At 45.3% G+C, this 14,452-nt stretch overlaps 1 protein-coding gene across 2 annotated transcripts in view; it reads left to right on the forward strand.

Moving 5' to 3' along the window:
* tspan9a (tetraspanin 9a) overlaps positions 1 to 14,452 on the forward strand; it is a 225,770-nt gene that overhangs the window by 131,637 nt on the left and 79,681 nt on the right. The gene's annotated exons all lie outside the window — the stretch shown is intronic.

The following is a 14,452-nucleotide window of genomic DNA, read 5'->3' on the forward strand; positions in this document are numbered from 1 at the left end:
TGCTGGAACGGGGATAACCAGCTGATAAAGTGACTGCTTCACTTGAAAAAAGCAGTATGTTGAATGCTACGCATAATCTTCAACTGTTGAAAATGAGAGCTATGAGGTTACAGATATCATAAATGAGAGATGTGAAATTACAGTTGATGTCAGGCGAGAAGACTTACGTTGATTGAGCCATGTCGGGTGACAGACCTTGGGTTTTGAGCAGTGTGGGGTTAGAGACCCCAGGGTATTGAGCAGCGTGGGGTTAGAGACCCTGTCGATTGAGTTGAGAGTGAGAGAGAGATGAGGGTACTTGTGTCAATTAACAGCTGAGAAGTTGCCCATTGAGGTTGACTGAACATAACAAACTTCAGCTCAACGTAAGGACATTCAGAACTATCATTCTCACTGCATGTGATGATCGTGCCTGTGATGTCTGTATTCATCTGCCTGGAATTTTCAGTCCATTCATTCTATTGATGGGAAACTAACATGCAAGCCTAAAACTCTGACATGTGGGCTCCCTCCTGCACTGCCCAGTGATTCCTTATTTCAAGAAACGCTAAATTTCCTTTCATACGGTCCTAGAGAATAATCAAACGGCACTGACAGTCTCTGTAACGCTCAGTAAGTCCTCACCGGATAGTGACCTAGTCCATTTTGAAGGTACAGTTGTCTACAGTCTCTGGGGCTGTTTGATACCTGCTACCCAGTGAAGGGATGTCTTTTCAGAACTGTAACCTTATTCAAGATTTGTGCATCTCATATTTTGCCTTGTTGTCCTGGCTCATTGATCAAGATAAACGACTTGTTTATTTCCCTTCATTTAGGAACAGGGGGAATCCATTCAATCCCTTGAGCCTATTGCACCATTCAATTAGATCACCAAGCTGCACCTCAACTCTATTTACCTACTTTTTCACTATATCCCTCCATACCCTTCCTCAACAGTTACCTATCAATCTTAGTTTTGACAATTTCATTTGACCCTGAGCAGTTCTGGTCGCCATATTATAGGAAGGATGTGATTGCACTGGAGGGGGTGCAGAGGAGATTCACCAGGATGTTGCCTGGGATGAAACACTTAAGTTACGAAGAGAGGTTGGATAGACTTCGGTTGTTTTCGTTGGAGCAGAGAAGACTGAGGGGCGACCTGATCGAGGTGTACAAGATTATGAGGGGCATGGACAGGGTAGATAGGGAGTAGCTGTTCCTCTTAATTGAAGAGTCAGTTACGAGGGGACATAAGTTCAAGGTGAGGGGCAGGAGGTTTAGGGGGGATGTGAGGAAAAACTTTTTTACCCAGAGGGTGGTGACGGTCTGGAATGCACTGCCTGGGAGGGTGGTGGAGGCGGGTTGCCTCACATCCTTTAAAAAGTACCTGGATGAGCGCTTGGCACGTCATAACATTCAAGGCTATGGGCCAAGTGCTGGTAAATGGGATTAGGTAGGTAGGTAGGTCAGGTGTTTCTCATGTGTCGGTGCAGACTCAATGGGCCGAAGGGCGTCTTCTTCACTGAGTGATTCTGTGATTTACAGTTCTTTTTGAGGGGTGGCCATGAGTGCGGAAGGAGAATTCTAAATTTCTCTCTCCCTCCGCGTGGAAAAAGTGCTTCCTGATTTTGTTCCTGATCAACTGAGCTCTAATTTTAAGGTTATGCTCCCTGCACCTCCCCTCAACTCACCCCCTGCACCCAGTGCCACAGGGTGTAGTTTTTGCCTCTCTCTCAATCTTTTCTCTAGAAAAAGCAGTCACAATGTTTCCTGCCCCTGGGGCCTGGAGTCATTCTGCCCATTCTTCTCTGGAGCATTTCTAATTGGTCTGTATTGTTTCTCGGGGAAGGTCGCACCAGCAAACAATCTCAAATCTTTCCTGACCTCCGTTGTTGGAGATTAGTGTAGTGTGGCCGAGTCACCTGTTTATAGTAGAGTTGATCTGCAGACAACTTTCTAAGTGGAACCATTAGGTTTATTTACAATACAGCCACCAGCAACTACACGTGTGCTTTCAGCTCCATCTCTATCTCTACACTGAGTGTGGAGGGAGCCCACGCTACCAATGCATTGGTTTACACAGATCGCATGATCTTACATCACGGGACTATTCTTAAAGGTATTCTTAAACAAAACCATAATTACTACAGAGATTTCAAATTCCACCCAAGGTCAGTTTTCCTCATCCTCCATGTACGATGCCCTAAGTGGGCATTGGTGACTATGGACCTCCATTGGACTGGTCCATGATTCTGCTTGGTAAAATACTGCAGTGGTTTGCCATTGCCTTCTGCAGTATGGCTGAATAGGAAACTCCCCATTCTTACTGCCTGTCATCAGGCCTATTGGAAGGATTTACAGGCTGATAAACAACCTGTTTGGCCACGTTATGAACACACCTTCCATGCGTCAAGTCCAAGAGTGGGATTTGAACCTGGAGCTTCTGGGTGAGGGGTAGGGACGCTACCCACTACCCCACATGCCCTCCCTGGTGGTCAACCCCTACAACTGTCACATGCGTTGGGACATGTCCATAACTTTTAAATACACTTTAATTAAATTCTTAAAAACCTACATGAAACCTCATCCCACCCTTGGATGAGGGTTTCATGCTTCTTCTAATGCCCATCAGGGCTCCTGGCCCGCCCGACAACCTTAAGGTTGGACGGGCAGGTCCATTAATTAGTTTAATGACTCTGTTAATGGCTTCAATTGGCCATTGACAGGTCGGCGGGCGCACAGCTGATTCTGCTGAGCCCCTGCCTACCTGAAAATTTAAATCGGGCGCGCTGATGTCATCCCGGGTCATTTTACACATCAGCAAGCGGGCCCCGCCCCTCCTCCCCCTCTCGCTGACCGGAAAATCCTGGCCCTGATTTTCCTTTGACCTGTATAATGTTAATCTGTGTCCTAAATCCTTAATCCAGCCTGTTCCTGGACACAAACTCTCCTAGTCCCTCAACATTTTAATGCCTTTTATCAGCCTCTCACTCACACACTTTCTGGTTAAGCAATCTTCCTTCATAACCCACCCCTCTATCAGGAACCAACCTCGGGCCTCCTCAGGACTCCCTCCAATAATCTTCCGTCCTTTCTGTAACATGGAGTGATCCAAATGTGGTCCCATGAGACCAGATCCAACTTAAACATTTCCTCCCCCTACTTGTCACTCATTCTCCTAGCTGGACCTCCCAACATTTTCATTGCTTTAAATATGCTATACAGTTACTTTCTGGATCATGGCTTTCAGGATTTCAGAGTCAGTCTGTCACCTCCAAACTCTGTTGTGATAATCGGTTAGCGCGTTGCATCTAGCGAGTTTTTGAAAAATAATAAAGACTACTGGTCCCCAACCTCATCATTCCTGCAGTAACTTTTACCGTTCGTACGCAGGGACCCTCTGCAAACAAAATGAATCTATTCAAACTTTTCAACCGTTTTGAATTATCTGGGAGCTTGGGGAGTCTATAGCTCCCTGCTGCTTTCTCCGTGGCAACACCTCAGCCAATCAGAGTCGACTTGCCATCCAATCAGCACCCTTTCTCCTGGAGTATAAATCGTTGCGATTGTTTGAAGTCTAGCATTCTTGTGTTTGTCCTGATGAGTGCAAGATGAAAAACTTCAGCAACGTTTCTCTCTTTTCAGCTGCATTCAAGACCAATCATTTGTAATGTTTAATTATTCATAGGGCAAAGGAACATCCAATCACAGTGCGTTTGCAAGTTTTCTCCTACTTGATGAATGCAAGGGTTTGGATTTGTGTATTTGAAGGGTAAGGCAGCCTAGACTGGTTCTGGGACTGGCTGAGCAGCCCAAATGTTCAAATCCCATTGTGACAAATTGTGAAATTAAAATCAATAAATCTCGTAACTTGTGGGTCAACACCAGGAAAATTACCTTGAAAGCTGTCAGCTTGTTATAAAAGTCTAACTGGTTCATTAATTTTTCATGTCGGGTGATGATTTAAAGCAGCCAATGCAGTCACCCAACACTGACAGTAAATGGAAATGAAAATCACAAGACAAATAAACTAGCAGCTGGTCCACAATAGCCCAAAATCGACATGAACCCTCAGTGTGTTACAGATAGGAAAGGATTCCTGCTCCCCGTGTATGTGATTCCAGCCCACAACCTCCCATTGGCTGTTACTACCCCACAAGCAGCTCACTGTTCAGCATAAATGCTTTTTATTCATTCACAGGATGTGGGCACCACTGGCAAGGCCAGTGTTCATATTGCCCATTCTTAATGCCATTAACTAAGTGAGGCCACTTCAAAGGGCAGTGAAGAGTCAACCACATTACTGTGGGCCAGATTGGAGAAGGACGGCAGATTTCCTTCCCAAAAGGACATTAGTGCACAGGATGGGTTTTAACAACAATTTGGCAGCTACATGGTTCTCTCTCTCTCTCTTCAGGTACCATACCCTGAGAGGGCATTAGTGAAGGGCATTGGTTAAGCTTGCCCTGGATGTGTGGATCATCTTCATTGGCTCTTTAAAAGAGCTACATGGTTACGATTTTATAATTTTTATTCCAGACTTATTAATGCAAGTTAACTACCTCTGCTGTGGTGGGATTTGAAACTGCTGTCTCTGGATCATTAAACCTGACCCCTGGATCTTTAACGTATCCACTATGCGTGCGTTTCCCATGTCCAGTTTATCTGCAGCCTGTTTGTGATATCTGCTTCTCTTTAGAATGTTTAATTTTAAGGATGAACAGTACGTAGTCAAGAAATACCTGTTATTTTCCTTCAAACCCCTTATTTTGCCTGCTGGTCACGTAGACAGTGTTTGTCTAATCGAAAGTGTTTTCTCTGGTGAAGCTTTAGGAAGATGTACGACAGGACAGCTTTGACAGGTCAAGTGTTCAGGTTGGGTATGATGCAGCGTGGCACATGCCCTGGGGATAGGGATTTTTTGGGGTTTTTTCCTACCGTACAGTACGCTTCCTTTTTCTGCGTCTCGCTGCCATTCTGGAAGATTGCTTGCTGAGGCACCCGATGCTCAGTGACAGCTTGTCGAGCTGATTAATACAGGTCGAAGAGAATATTCATTTTAGCTCAGTGCTGTCTGATTGATTTGATTTTTTTGATGTAATCCACACAATTAATTTACATTGTGAGTATTAATCAAAGCGAGGCATCTTTGAGGTTTGCAGTTCAGTGATTTGATGCCACTTTAACATTCTCCCTGTAATTTTGAAAACAAGATCTGCAGCTTCTGCCTCAAAGAGCATCGAGCAAATGAAATATAATGGAAGGTGCATTATCTTACAATTCTAATCATTATTTTAAACTGCTTGGATGATTTTGAGAATGTGAAAACAGTGGTAGATGTGTTGAAGCTATGTTTTCTTGAATTTAGTCCTTTTAAACAGCTTCTTTTATAGCACTGACCTGCTTCAAACAATATCCATTTGATGGAATGAATCACAAGGAGGAGATTTGAGGGTCAACAGAACTTAGCCCATTCATCCAGGGAGGGGGCCTTGGCTTGTTCTATTTAACCAATTGTTTCCTAACTTTCACTTTTGAGGGGAAATTTATTCATTTGTGTTTTTGTTTGTGATGCAGCAGCCAGTGAAATCAGTGACCTTACTCAGCGAAGCGAAGCCACCCCAAATTAATTGAAGGCAAACGAAGCGGATTTTCAGCTGAAGGGCTGCTGAACATTCACATCAGATACTCTCCCATTCCCAGGCATATCCAATCCCAGTCACCATATCTCTCAGTCAGAAGCATTTACCAACCCCTAGTCAATAATTATCCCTCGTTCAACACCCAGATTTCCCTGTCGAACTGTGACGGTGTATCTCTGGTGTATGGATTCATGAATGGTGCAAAAGAAAAGATGAAATTAAGAATTAGGTAGCTTACTCCATTGAATGATGGGGAGACAGTGGCATAGTGGTAATGACACTGGACTAGTAAGCCAGAGGTCCAAGCTAATGCTCTGGGTACATGGGTTTAAATTCCACCGCAGCAGCTGGTGGAATTTAAATTCAATTAACAAAACCTGCAATACAAAGCTAGCTTCAGTAATGGTAACTTCAGTAATTGATTGTTGTAAAAACCCGTCTAGTTCACTGATGTCCTTTCGGAAAGGAAATCTGCCGTTCTTACCTGGTCTGGCCTACATGTGACTCCAGACCCAGGGCAATGTAGTCGACTCTTAAGTGCCCTCTGAAATGGTGGGGCAAGCCACTCAGCTCAAGGGCAATTAGGGGTGGGTAACAAATGCTGGCCTTGCCAGCAATGCCCACATCCTGTGAAAGAATAAAGAAAAGAAATGCTGCTTCGTATTTTCTGAGGAGTTTCGCTCGTTGAATTCAGTGAGTTGGTTATTACCATAAGTCCATCATCATTGAAATCCATGGCAGTTGCCAAGTTCCAAGTAAACTGAAACACATTGGAACTGGTGCCTATTAGCAGGGTGAGATCGACTAAAGCATTCACCGAATCTAACTTTAACCTGCAATTGACAACCTGAAACTCAAGCACTAGGATTGTTCTGTATAAAAATAAACATCCATAAAACAGCAGAGAGCCTGATTCATCCCACTGGGGTGGGAATGTCAGCCGTTCAGAGGTGCAGCTATAACTAGCTTCGGGCAATATTGCTTAAGTGACCGCTTTGCAAGCTCACAATTATTTTTTAAAACTAAGATTTGCAGATCGAATGAGACTTGATTGAAATGGAGCAAATAATAAAGTGCAGCTGGAGCCTCAAGATGAAGCAGCTTAATAAAAAATAGCAATTTTAAAAAGTGGCTCTTTTTAAAATAGGCTGAACCAGGTGAAGAATTGGATCAAATTGTAATGAGTCCAGCGATCCTGGTTTAATTGCACAAAGCCGTCAGGTGTCGATAGTGAATCTGCATGAAGATGAATGTCATTGGTCCTCATCACCAAAACTACACCCTAATTGGCTGCTGGCTGTGCCATTCCTGATTGGCCACCAGCTCAGTGAGAGCCGCTGTGATGAATTCACATCAGTTTGGTGCTAATTGTTGTCGGGCGGACGGAGAGACTCGCACCTGTGTCTCCCTCGTGTGTTCAATGGCAAGATCACCCACACTGAAAAATCTACTTGCTGATTATGGGATCTTGCTTTGCGTAAACAGGCCACTGCATCTTCCTGCATTTCAATGGCGACCACGCTTCAAAAAAGTACTTCATTGGCGGCAAAGCACTTTGGGGATGTCGAGGTCAGAAAAAGGCACTATAGAAGCACCAACTTGTTAGCTCCTCGTTTGTGAGAATGCTGTATTAATCCCTTAATTTCCTTTCAGCGTTATTTTGATATTTCAATAGTGATGAATGTTTTCTGCTCTTGTGCTCTGAAATGCATTTTTAATTTGTTGCTGGGTGGGACTTTTACTCAAGTGTGATTAACGTTCTGCTTTTCTGGTTGGTGGTATCAGAGAATTGGCTGCAATCCTGGATTAGACAGGGTTGCATGGTCAGGTTTTATGGCTGCCTGTAGGTCTGCTAATTGTATTCTAATGACATCTTATGACACCACGATACAAAAATAGCTGCCAAACAGCTGACTATAGATTGAGTAGGAGCCACAGATAAAGAAACGGATGGAAAGGTGAAAGTAGCATGAGTCACTGCACACTGAAACCCCCACTGCAATCCATCAACTTGTCAGCAGGAATAAAAGCAGAAAGTGCCGGAAAAACTCAGCACGTCTGGCAGCGTCCGTGGAGAGAGAAACAGAATTGACGTTTTGAGTCCCTAAGGCTCTTCTTCAGAACACGAGCTGATTGTGGGCAATATTTTCGCCAAATCATTTATTGCGATGTGCTGAACGCTCCTAACCTGCTTCTCTCCAGGGACTATAACCTAAATTTTACCCAATCTTTTTCCCCACCTTTTTTTTTCATTCATCCCAGGTAACATCTCAGCGAGTGGTCGCTGAGCTTTATCTCGGCTCTCTGAATCATTCCTAAGGTGTGACGGCTGAAGCTGAAGTCTGTTTGACCAGCCGGCTCTCTAATTCCTCTTCACGCAGACACGAAACGTTAACTCTGTTTCTGGCTCCACAGGTGTTGCCAGACCTGCTGAGCATTTCCAGCAATTCCTGTTTTTTTATTTCAGATTTCCAGCATGCGCTGTACTTTGCTTTTATTTTAGAATCTCTCGACACTGTTGCCTTTGGCTTAACAAGGGTCCTGCTCCTCCGTGAGCTTTTAAAAGTCAATCCAGGCACAGGCACACAAGGCTTACTGTCACATTATTCTCAGTAAGCAGGTCCCTGTGGTGTGGGATCGTTTTGGATGTCTTTGTGCATCCCATTTCACTCCACAAATTCATTTGTGGCGTTGAAGCAAATAAATCTGTGTAATAATGTCAACGTGCACTGGTGCTCCCTGTAGCGAATCCCCCCACCACCTCAAATTATTGCTCACTGGGTTAGGGCCCAGGCTTGGAAATATGTTTCTGAGAAATATTAATTTGAACATTTATGCACAGGCAGCTGTCAGACGGAAGAGGATGTCCTTATGGATGTTTAGCGCATGACAGTAACTGATTTGGTGAAAATATTGACCACAATTGGCCATATTTATTGGGTGCAGAGGCCCATTAGTGCCCCTGGAGTAGAATGCCCATTGGACTAATCTTACTGTAGCTCCCTCGCAGGCTCAGAGAGGAGTGCGGGAGACTGTGTTCAGTGCTAACCATGTGTAGTCTTCCCATTTCTGCTGTCGAAACTCTGTGCACAATTTAGGGCCGTCAGATTTATAGTTCGCACGCCATGTCCTTAAAATTCCTAAACTCAGGAGGCTGATGAACGACCAGCGCCAGGGAACGGGCAATGCCTCCAAGTCCATCCTCTTCCGGATTAAAGTGAAGGGGGATCGCTGGTGCCACACTGTGCTGTGAGACCTGGGGGCCAGGAAACGGGAGGCAGGGAGCCGGTCACTTGACCCCACTGGTTAGTGCTGGTGTTTATGCTCCTGAAACTCTTCACCCCGCTTTACCCCATCTCACCCTGTCAGCGTTTTGAAATATCCACGAGTTGGATCAAAATGTTTTACCACGCTTTCAAAATTAGAAGAGTTTAGAGGCACCAAATGAAAAGTAACATTTTGCGCCCTTCCAGATAAATGATCATCCAGCTGACTTTGGGCTGATTCGTCTCGGTGTTAATCTGCTTTTTAATCTTAATGATTTATTATGTAACACAGGCAAATCATTAGAGTTATCAGCATTGTTCCCTCCTAGATTTTAATACAAGATTATTCTTAGTACCAGACACTAAATGATGGATTGGCAAACACTGTTAGATGAGACAGCACAGACATGTTAAATCATGTAACATTAACTCAATGCTGTTAGACATCATGTGTCTTTTCCCATACTTCTGGGAGGTATCACCTTAAAATTAACATTCCAGGTATGAAAATTGTGAGATCATTGTTTTGTTCATTGAGTAAACAGAGATCCACCTTCCAGCTGCAGAAATACTCCTCTACGTTTAGTTTTAGAGAAATTTGAATATTATTGCATTATGTCTCAGGAGATCTACTTGGAAGAGTTGAGTTTTCTTTGTGTGTGTATGAGTAAACTTCAAAGGAGTTGCAGGCTAATATGCAAATTGCCTCCATCAAGCTTTAGCCTCCTCCAATATGGATAATTTATCAACGCAGGAGTCACCGTGTCTGTACCCTTCAACTGTAAAAATAACCTCAGCAATCACGTGTTTTAAAAAAAACAAAACCCAGAGGGAACCCAGACATTTGATCCTGGCACCTAGACCTACATCCTGGAGCCACTTTAAAATAGGACTGACCTGCAACTGACCAGTGCATACCAAGCAATCACCGGTTCCTTAAGCAAACAACAATTTAAAAACTCTCAGCTCCAGCCCATCTTCACTTGAGAATTTAAAGCTTTGAAGCCTGAAAGGGACAGAGTTCTCCCTCAGAGTCAGAGGGCGGAAGCTCCTGTTCTGGAGACAAACCCCTGGTGGCGGGTGGAAAAGTCGGAGTCACTCCCACAGTGCGATGGGCCGGCTGAATGAAGACCTGCGATTTTCTGCTGTTCAGCTAGTTAATGATCCATGGGGGACTCTGCGAACCTCGTGGCGAGGCGGACGGGAAGTCACTCACCCCGCTGTTGCCTCATGGCCCTTGTCGAAGGTCCCGGCACCATATTTAAACAGCCCCGGGACAGTCTTTCACCCCTCCCAGACAGTCTTTTAAACATGACCGCCAGACAGTGTCTCAAACAGGACGTCCAGACAGTCTTTTGCCCTTGCATTTGTTGCCCATCCCTAATTGCCCTTGGGAAGGTGGTGGTGAGCCACCTTCTTGAACCATTGCAGTCCCATGTGGTGTAGGTGCACCCGCACAGTGCTATTAGGGAGGGAGTTCCAGGGTGTTGACCCAGCGACAGTGAAGGAACGGTGATATAGTTCCAAGTCAGGGTGGTGAGTGACTTGGAGGGAAGCTTGCAGGTGGTGGTGTTCCCATCTATCTGCTGGCCTTGTCCTTCTAGGTGTTAGAGGTCGCAGGTTTGGAAGGTGCTGTCAAAAGAACCTTGGTGAGTTGTAGCAGTGCATCTTGTAGATGGTACACACTGTTGCCGTTGTGCGTCAGTGGTGGAAGGAGTGAATGTTGGAGGTGGTGGATGGGGTACCAGTCAAGCAGGTTGCTTTGTCCTGGATGGTGTCAAGCTTCTTGAGTGTTGTAGGAGCTGCATTCATTCAGGCAAGTGGGAAGTATTCCATCACACTCCTGACTTGTGCCTTGTAGGTGGTGGACAGGCTTTGGGGAGTCAGGAGGTGAGTCACTCGCCACAGAATTCCCAACATGCTCTTGTTGCCGCAAGTGTTTCTGTGGCTGCCCCAGTTCATTTTCTGGTCAATGGTGACCTCCAGGATGTTGATGCTATAGGGTTCTGCAATGTCTATTCTATTGAATATTGGTGGTGGGGGGGTGGTGGGGGGGTGCGGAGGCTGGGCTGATGGGGAGTGGTCTGAGGATGCAAGTGAAAGTACTGTTTTCACCGTGAGTTTATGGTGTTCACCATTATGACTGCTTCAAAAACCTGGCAATTTATGGCAAGAAGACAATTAGGGCTGGTATTACATGTCATGAGGACCCTGTTAATGTTGTGATTGGCCTTGACATGAAAGTCAACCTTAAGGGATCAGAAAGGGAATGATAGAAACGTGGGCTCTCCGTCCCATAAGTAAGAAATTGTTCTTAGAAATAATTTATCTTGTTAATTTTCTAATTCTTTCTCTTCCCCTCTCTTTCTTTCTCATTTTTCGTTCTGTTTCTAATTTGACTCTAATTTACCTGGTTGCCTTCTCTGTGAATTTGTTCTTTCTCTCTTGCTAACTATAATTGGTTAATAGACCTTTGGACGCAATGCTCAGGAGGTCCCTGTTGCCCTCACCATGTTGTTATCAGCTCCGACATGCCCCAAGTTACAACCCGGGGTTGTGGGGGGAGAAATCCAATTCTTGGCATTTGTCACGAGATTTCCCAAAGCATGAATTTTGGGGCCATTGTTGCCATTTTTTTTGCATGTATCTGCTGGCGTGTGCTGCCTGGTGTGTGCCGTCTGCGTGTAACTGGCGTGTGCTGCCTGGTGTGTGTGGCTTGGCATGTGCTATCTGGTGTGTGCCGTCTGCGTGTAACTGGTGTGTGCTGTCTGGCGTGCGCCTGGGCAATGCTGCCTGTGTGTGCCTGGCATGTGCTTTTTGCGCGTTTTATGGTGTGTGCTGTTTGCAATGAGTCACTAGTGACAACGCAGTGCGGAATTGAACAAGGTCACCTTAGGCTCATTTACACTTGCAGTGGCGTTGCATTCAGTTTGAGTTCTGCTGCCTTGATCTCTGAGTGACCCTCAGGGGGAACACAGCCATTTCCAGCTCACACATTGAAGAGTATTTAATTACCAGAATCTGGGAGAGAACACACTCCCAGCGTGAATGCTCCGTAATGTTTGTTATTTCGGACCAGGTGGTCATTTCTCCCACAGCTGGTACATTTCAAAAATATGGGTTTTAGAGCGAGAATTGGGGTTGGCAACTTTGGATGCATTACTGAGGGTTTATCGCTTGACCACCAGCCACTCCACCCATTCAAATAATTGTTTTTTACAATCTTCAATAAATAATAATGTACAAAAAAGACAGAAAATAATACACACAATTTTGTCAACTGTTCCTGTGCTTTACTCTTGAGGCATTGTTCCCAGCAGTGTCCAAGAGTCATAAAGTCATTATGGCCCAGAAGAAGGCCATTCGGCTCATTGAGTCCATGCCAGCTCTCTAGAGCAATCCAGTCAGTCCTATTCCCCTGCTCTGTCCCCTAATCCCAGCAAGTTTATTTCCCCTCAAGTGCCCGTCCAATTTCATTTTAAAATTATTGATTATCATGGATTCCACCAGCCTCGTGGGCAGTGAGTTCCAGGTCATTAGCACTTGTTGTGTGAAAAAGCTTTTAATCTCAACACCACCACCCCCCCCCCCCCCGCCAACCTCCACCCCCCACATCTCTTGCCCAAAACCTTAAATCTGAATCCCCTAGTCCCTATGCGATCAGCTAATGGGAACAGCTTTTTCTTGTCTGCTGTATCTAAACCTGTCATAACCTTGTACGCCTCTGTCAAATCCCCGCTCAATCTCCTTTGCTCCAAGGAGAACAACCACAGTTTCTCCAACCTGACCTTGTAGCTAAAATCCCACATCCTCAGAACTGTTCTGGATAAATCTCCTCTGCATCCTCTCAAAGACACTCACATTCTTCCTAAAGCGTGGTGACCAGAACTGGACACAATACTCTAGTTGGGGCCTAACCAGAGCTTCATAAAGCTTCAGCATAACTCCCCTGCTTTTGGACTTGATGCCTCTGTTTGTGAAGCCCAAGATCCCATATGCTTTGGAGTTGAGTCTATAATTCCTCCAGGACAATTCTGGAGACTTGGCAGCCTCTTTGGGGTTTGGCAAAAGCAGCAGCCGCAGGTTGACTGATGTGTCTGAGTAATTCCTTGAATTGTGTGAGCTGCCAAGCCACTGCTTGCACCTCCAAACCCCATGACTTACCACAGAAACTCGGTTCCGGAATCAACTGTGTTGTGTTCAGCTGTGCATATTGTTATATAATCAGCAGGAGCAGTTTATCTGAATTTAATTTTAGTCCCACAACCTCTGGCCTCCCCTCCCTGTATCCTTGTAACTACTGTGCATTAGACAGACATAGGCCATTTAATATGGCGCAGGGGGAGGTGGTGGCATAGTGGTATGATCGCTGTCCTAGCAATCCAGGGGCTCAGGCTAATACTCTGGGGATATGGGTTCAAATCCCACCATGGCAGCTGGTGGAATTTGAATTCAGTTAATAAATTTGGAATTGAAAGCTGGTCTCAGTAACGGTGACCTTGAAACCCTCATTGATTGTCATAAAAACCCATCTGGGTCATTAATGTCCTTTAGAGAAGGAAGTCTGCCATCCTTACCTGGTCTGGCCTACATGTGACTCCAGACCCACCGCAATGTGGTTGACTTTTAACTTCCCTTTGAAATGGCCGAGCAAGCCACTCAGCTCAAGGGCAATTAGCGATGGCCAACAAATGCTGGCCTTGCCAGTGATACCAACATTCCTTCAAAGAATAAATAAAATTTGGAGATTTGGATCAGTTTTTGGGTTCAGGGGGAGGGAGGCAGAGGTGATGGAGCTTACTACAGGTGTGGAAGGAATAAAACAATTAAAATTGAAAACGTTTGATGAAAGACCTGCAGGCAACAGGATTGAGGTACTTTTTTTGCTAGTTTGGTTATTTACCCAAGTATGAGCAGCTGCTGTAAAGCAATGGGCCACTGGGCCTGTTTCTGTGCTGTATAACTGTACGACTCTAACTGCAAGAATGGTTCAAACCTGTAATGTTGAAATGGACAAACTCATTAAAATATGTAGAAGTTGCAAAACGGAAAATTGGCCTCTTGGCCCATGTAGCCTGTGCTGGGGTCTATCCGAATTCCAAGTACCTGTGTTGCTCTCAAAACTTTATCCACTTCCCTTCTACACCCTCTCTAACCTCTTCCTCAATGTGACTTGGGCCTGGATTTTCACTCCCAGGTTGGGAGTGTGGATTTTGGACGTTTTCAGAACCTAACCTTGGAAAAAATGGCACGGAAGTTGGAATTTTCGCTCTAGGGGTTGTTTGGTCGGGGTGGGTGGTGGTGATTGGGGAGGGGGTGGGGGGGGAGTGTGCAGGCTGGTGGGGGAGAAACAGGAGTTGGGCCAGGACAAGTGCGGAGGCTGCCGGGTGCAGAGATGGGTTGGGCAGAAGGTCAGCCTCTGTCCTCCAGCACTTAGTTCGAGTTCGAGAAAAGACTGTAAAACAGAAAACATCCCTCTCCTCCCCCACCCCCTCCCCCACCACCCCACACACACACACTCTGTGCCCCATCCAAGCCAATCTATGCTCCTGTATCCACCCCCAA

This window comes from Carcharodon carcharias, chromosome 21, assembly GCF_017639515.1.
Source record: "Carcharodon carcharias isolate sCarCar2 chromosome 21, sCarCar2.pri, whole genome shotgun sequence".
In the NCBI taxonomy this organism is placed as follows: Eukaryota; Metazoa; Chordata; class Chondrichthyes; order Lamniformes; family Lamnidae; genus Carcharodon; species Carcharodon carcharias.